This window comes from Nannobrachium achirus (assembly GCF_963921795.1).
Source record: "Nannobrachium achirus genome assembly, chromosome: 3".
NCBI lineage: Eukaryota > Metazoa > Chordata > Actinopteri > Myctophiformes > Myctophidae > Nannobrachium > Nannobrachium achirus.
Genome location: NC_137812.1, coordinates 70,653,629 through 70,661,038, shown reverse-complemented (window position 1 = coordinate 70,661,038; position 7,410 = coordinate 70,653,629).

Below are 7,410 nucleotides of genomic sequence, written 5' to 3'. Positions count from 1 at the left end.
ATGTTTCAGACATGTGATATATTCACATTCCACTGTGATTTATGTTAGCTAATTGTTACAGTAAGCTTTGCTATTCTTCTGCATGTTCATAAAGTAGCTCTACAGTATACACAGACCATCTTCAGATATATTTTGGTTAAATTAGTTCATTACTCTTTTATTTAGTGGCACTGACAAATTGAGGTACAATAATACATTCATCGAGTTCATCCCTGTTACATCAACAATGCAATGATTATGATACCTGGCTCATATTGCTCCTAATCCAGGAGTTTAAAACGCAGACTAAACTGACAGAATGTGTCAGACAACAGAGCCGAGTTGCTGGAAGAAATGTGATCACGGTGGATTCTCCAGACTGGTCGACTACCCCTCCATCACAGATCAAAGACGTCCTTCTACGCGGCATGGCTCTGTGTTCTCCTGGACCCCACGCTGTCCTGCTGACTGTTAACGTCAGGTCCAGTTTCTCTGAAGCTGACAGGAGATCGGTGGAGGAACACATGGAGCTGCTGGGGGACAGAGTCTGGAGACACGCTCTGGTTCTGTTCACCTGGGGATTCTGGCTGGGAGACAGATGTGTTGAGGAGTACATCGAGTCCGAAGGAGAACCTCTGAGGTGGATCCTGGAGAAGTGTGGCTACAGGTACCACGTTCTCCACTTCTTGAAGTGGGACATTGCGGAGGTCACAGAGCTGATGGAGAAAATCGAAGACATGGCGGCGAGGAACAGAGGACACTTTGTACCTTTAGACCCAAGAGAAGCCCGCTCTGTCAGAGACACGGGACACTTCGCGGTGGGAGACGAGGCAAGACAGGTGACACCGTCGGAAGGAAAGAAAACCTTTACCGCTGAAGAATGGAACAGACGAGAAGAAGAATGGAAGGTGAAAGAGGAGGAATGGAGGAGGAGAAGAGAGGAGGAATGGAAGAAGAGGGAGGAGGAGATGATAGAGAGAATGTTGAAGTTTGTGGCGACGGAGCCGGAAGAACCGACCCTGCCAGCTGCCAGGAAGAGGAGGAGCATGGTGTACAATCCTCCGATTTGTGAGTATCAATATCCTGTATGTAACTGTTTAACTGTGTGTGTGTGTGTGTGTGTGTGTGTGTGTGTGTGTGTGTGTGTGTGTGTGTGTGTGTGTGTGTGTGTGTGTGTGTGTGTGTGTAATAACATGAGAATTAATCATTAATGAATACAACTCAGAGGGATTGATCAGTAAGCTGTCATGAAGAGATGATTACCTTTTGGGTGGAAGAGGTCAAGGTTAAAAGGACATAATGGTTCATATTTCGGAAACAGGGAGACATTAGGACATGTTGGGGTAGGAAGCGTTTTCAAATCCAGGTGTGTTTATTTATTTTATCATCATAGTAAAAGTCTGGTTGTCTGTGGTCTTCTGTTCCAGTGAGTGGAGGAACGCCATCCGAAACAGGAAGTTCATACCACCGGTCACCTGACAAGAAGGTTTCCGATTGGCTGCAGAAGAGACATCCTGGAACGACTGCGTACTCTTCAGGAGTCGGCACCATAAGTGAAGATGAGGACCTGACAGGCGTTGATGTGATGAGTGTGAGAGAGGAAGACGTTAGATGCAGGGTATCTGCACATTTCCCAAGTACAAATTCAATACTTTTTAAGGCTTTTTAATACCTCTAAAAAGACAAATTCAATACCATTACCGCAGCAAAATAATCGTCAAATGTAAGGCCACATTCATAAATCAGAGACAAAGCAGTGTTTGTCAGTGGCAAAACAGTGTGTCAGTAAAAAGCTACCATATACAGTAGGAATACTCAAATGCACATGCAAACCTGGACAACCAATATTCTTATTCCGGACCGGTCTCTTAAAAAATTATGTGGGCAAATATCGACCTTCACTGTAACTTTGACCTTTCAAATTCAAAAGAAAATCATATCTCCCAATTCATTTTAGTACAATCCCAGTACCCAGCAATACTGCACAGGACCTGTCCAATTTGACCCAAACTGGCCTGTAGTCCAAAATGGGTTTGACACCCCAATGTCACTCAGTATCACTTAAAACAATCTTAACAATTAACAATCTATACACTGTACATCATTTCTGCCAGAGAGAGGGGGGAAGAGAAGAGAGCAAGGGGTTGGAGCAGCGAGGATAGAGAGAGGGGGAGAGGCCTGTCACAATTATTACATGGACATGATTTCCTTCATGACATGTGTTGTAGCTCAACTGCCTTATCAATTTCACCATCTATGGCTAAGATCTCCTCTCTCTTGTCCTTTGCCCGTCTCCTCGTTGAGTTAGACTTTTTTTATCAGTGTTGCCATTTTGGTCCCTGCACTGTTCTCTGCCTGTTCTCAGGGGTTAAAGCAAAACAAAAACAAAAAAGTTTTGACACCAGGACCTGAATGGCATCCTGTGTCAACCTTTTCATCCAGCCAAGCCCACCTCCATTTGTTTTTGACCGCGCTGAGCACGTCCGAGCCTTCCTTCACAACTATAAACTAAACTAAAACTCCTTATTGTTGCTGACTGAACCGATCCCACACGTGGGTAATGTTATGAGAGAAACACAGTAGTGGAGAAACCTCCGCCTACTAGTACTGCCATGAACACCAATCATGATATGTTGCGTCGGTCCCAAACAAACATTGCCCTGAAGTATTGCATTAGCATCTATATGGATAACTTTTGTGAGTGACAAATAAATCCCATTGAATCTCTGATTTGCGAACATAAGTGTTCCGTTGCTTATTTTGATACAAGACAACGTAAGCAAACGTTTATTGACAATTACTGCATAGTTGCCTACCTGCTGTTTGCATGATGTAAAACTCCAGTGACTTCCATTATTCCTGTGATTTCATCTTTTGGCCATCCATACGGAGCGAATTCCATAACTTCACTGTTAAAATCCGTAGTACTTTGAGTCATGAAGTGACACGTTATGAGCTTGCAGACCTGCACAACGACAGACACCCGGGCTATAGTATAGCTAAGCTAGGCTAACGCTTGGTGTGAATGGTGTCAGGTTACAGCTGCTGCTCGTGCAGCGGCAGCTAGCGTCCAGCCTGTTGCACACACTACGTCGGACGGCTCAGAACCAGGAAAAATAATAATACGGAGTGAAACGCATCAAGTCTGTTTGCGACACGTTTATTCATTCTGCCCCAGATAAAATTCAATACCCCCACTCACAGTATTCCATACTTTTTAATACATTTTAAGGCCTTGAATTTGCAAAACTAAATTCAATACTTTTCAATGCTTTTCAAGATCCGCGGGTACCCTGGTTAGATGAAACTTTATTTTTTTAGAGATTGTTGGGCCTTTATAAGATAACTTACACAGTAGTCTGACAGGAAACAGGAGAGAGAGAGATGGGAGACACACAGCAAAGGTCATCTGGATCGGGATTCGAACCCACGGCAGGCAGGGCCCGGACCGCTACCCTATAGCATCCAATCTAATGGAACTGAAGTATGACATCAATCACACTTTGATCCTTATTTATTTACATTATATTTCATAGTATGCATGATCTTTGTGAGAACACTGATTATATCTTTACTCAAGTATGACATGTTGCCCATACTATTGTTCTCTCTTAAATCAATTGTCCCAGCTCTGATCTAAACTGTTATATTTTACATATTTACAACCATATCAGTTCTATTTGATGTTATGCTTTTGAAACTGATATTATCCTAGATAAAGTACTATGTTCTATCCGTCTGTCTTTCAATGTTATATGAGATACTTAAAGTGTGGTTCCTGTGGAAATAAGCCTCGGCTTTCTAGGATCTCCTTTTAGTTGACCTTGTACCAGTGATTTGTACTGTCATGAAACTGTACTTTTTTCTATTGCAAACTTCTAATAAATTCTTCAATCAATCAATCTCATTGACGTGAACATGCATTTACAATGATATTAAAATATTTCTATCTACAAGCTCAGGTTTATTGTTTTATGTGCCGTGTTGTTTATTGGATATTAAAATGTATTTTCAATTATGCATATTAATGTACACTGTTCTGTTTAATCTATCAGGAAATAAATCACTGGTTCACGTAAAAGTACAATACTGGAATTGAATGTTATTTTATCAAATTGAATGTCTTTTTACTAAAATATGGCATTACTATCTCAATAGAGGGTGCATAAAGTGAATGAAAATCGAGTGGCAAAGTCAATGGCAAAGTGAGTCGTTTAACGGTGTTTAATGCAATCAGATAGGACTTTTCTGTTTGGATGTATGGGATGTATGGGATGTATGGGATGTATGGGCGGTCAAGGCCAGAAAGTATTTTTTTGCCCCTCAGTAGACGTTCCCGCATAACTAATAATTAAGAGCTTATACAGATGAGATTTGTTTCCTTAGATCAAAGAACATTAGTCTTCTGGTATAGATGACACAGACAGAAGTATAACTTGAACCAACTCAATAGATGAAATCTCTTGTGTGTTTTTACAGTCATAATGCACAACATTTGACCTTTACACATATTTTTGTGAAGTGCTAGCTAGTAGCCTAGCTCTAGATTGACACAATAATAGCTAAAATAGTCTAAGGGACTCCTGCTATTTTGTTGTGAATAGTGTTTATTTAACCTTTATTTAACCAGGCAAGGCAAGATTAAGAACAAAGTCTTATTTTCAACTGCAGCCTGGAAAAAAGACAATTGGCAAGTCTTCTTGAAGGAGAGGGGAAAGTGGGCTAAAATGGTCAAAACATGCCAAGCCAAATTGTTTACACTTATATATGATGCAGATGTATGTTAGCCTAGTGGCTATTATGTGAAAAAGGGTATCTCACTTTAAAACAGGTCTGGGGTCATTTTAATGCCTATAATGTCAATAAAGGTGTCTGTTCAGTATTCTCCCTGGTCAACAATGTGTTCCACTCATGGGCTTTTACTGCCCTCTAGTGGTTTATGGCTGAACTATAACTGTTAAGGCCAGCAACACTTTTGTTATGATACACTCATTTCATTATACAGTACCATACACAACATTAGGCAAGCTCAGAATGCCCGATGAATTAACTATAGGGTTAATCATAAGTGGTTAATTTTTGTCTATTTTTGTTCTTCCTCCCCTTCATCCACCAATGTTACATGGCCATAGGTCTTTTAGAATTTTGGAATATCAGTTTTGTTTCTAGATTGTTTCTAGATATATCTCATGTTAGAAATATTTTGGAATATGTGACCTGTTTCCCTGTTCTTTCCTTCTATTCCTCTCACCTTTCCTAAAAAAAACGTCAAGTGATAGGAGCAGCTTATACAAAAAATGATTTCACCCACCGACCACGTTTGTACATGCACCATGCTAAGGATGCTAACATCCTTTAAAATTGCCCTGAAAAACCACTTACAAGCAGCAGCCGTTCGCAACTGGTAAAAAAAAAACCTAACCTAGCCCAGCCCTCCCCTGCCCCTTCTTTGTATATACTTACTGTTTGTACTGTTTGTTTATTTACATATCTACTGCATAGTAGGCCTACTGTGTTCTATTCGTCATTCAATGTTATATGAGATACTTTAATGGTTTCCTGTGGAAATAAGCTTAGTCTTTTCATGGATCTCCTTTTAGTAGACCTTGTACCAGTGAACTGTACCGTCATGAAACTGTACCTTTTCCTATGCAAACTTCTAATAAAGTCTTCAATCAATCAATACCTGTGATGTGACTTTTTAGACCTTTATTTTACCAACCCCATTTAAATAACAAATCTCTTTTGCAAGGGAGTCCTTAATGCATGCGTCAAACCAGCAGCACACACACTTTTAAATAAAGATGAACTTGAAGTTCCAGTTTTTACATAAGGTAGGGTAGGCAGGCCTTACCATACCTGACTGTTTAAAGGCACTCATTCAGGTGAGTGCAGGTTTTTATAATGGTCTTTAGTGCATGGTGTGTTACCCACATAGGTTACCCAACTTATGTGTGTTACCCATATATAACTGTGTTATCCCACTCCTTCCCCCAGTCCCAGATTATATTTCCGCCAGTGAACTATCGTGTCTATCGTGTTTATTAGGCATGTAGCCTAATAACTTGCCTATCTAAATCAAACAACTTGAGTTGACCATGGGTGGGTGCGTGCGTGCGTGCGTGAGCTCCCGGCCGTAACCGCCAGTAACCTCCGTGCCCATCACGGCGTTACAGCGACGTCGGTGACCTGTCGAATTCCGTGACTCCATTTCATACAGTAGGCCTATGTACAGTTATTTTGCCGAGAGCGGAGCGACAGAATTCAATAGGTCACACATGCCGGTGAAACGGCTGCCCGGCCTCCAGCACGCGCCACCTCCGCTGGTCCAATCACAGAGCGCGGTTTGGTTTTGTCACCGCTGTGACAACAACGCGCAGCCTCTCTGGTTGGTGATCAGCAGTAGTGTTTCCGGGCTGGGATAGACAATAAGCAATAAGCCTAGCTCTAGCTTTCAAAATAAAATCACGGTATTCTTTTCTTTTTTTTTTCTTCTTCTTTTTTTTAAAGACGCAAATGTATTTTAAAAATACATGTATGATGTAGTGTAGGCCTACTTCCAATTGTCCTAACACATTTTCCAGGTTCTTTCATAGTGAAATGTGTGGAATGCGAGCTATTAAAGGTCACTTAACACAATTAACTCTAAAATCCAATTCCATTCTTTCTACTGTAATCCATAAGAGCTATCATAGGCTAGAGCTATTAATTGGCTGTTGATAAAAGTAACACCTAATTAGGTCTAGTACTGCCTTTACCTATCCATTTAATTGTATCTGTGTATTTAGACAGGACAGATGTAATGTATGGTAGGTTACTATATGTAATTAATGAAAATATATTTTGTGTGTATCTACACACCGGAGGCGTCTCTTCTTGTCATCACATTTGACACACACGCACGGTTCGGGGAGACCTCCTCGTCCACGCCACACTCTCCGCTAAGCGGGAGAGGTGGAAAAAAAAGTGTTGTTTGTCCGTCCAGTGTGGCCAGACCACAGATATAAAATCACACCTGTGTGAACTGAGCAGTGGAGGCTGCATGTGTGTGCGTGTGCGTGTGTGTGTGTGTGTGTGTGTGTGTGTGTGTGTGTGTGTGTGTGTGTGTGTGCAGGGGCGTGCACAGACATTTTGAAGGGGCGGTGCTCACGTAAAAAAAATCAAACCTCGGTTCGAAGTGGAGCTGTGTGTGTGTGTGTGTGTGTGTGTGTGTGTGTGTGTGTGTGAGCAGCGCGCCCGCGAAAAAATAATAGGCCTAATATTTTTTATCATTTTTTAATACATTTTATAATGGAAATATGTATATATATATACAGTATATAAAATATATATATATATAAATGAATAAATAAAAAATTACAACAACAGGCAACATATTTTTGCTATGTTTGAAAAATAATAGGCCTAATATTTTTTATAATTTTTTAATCC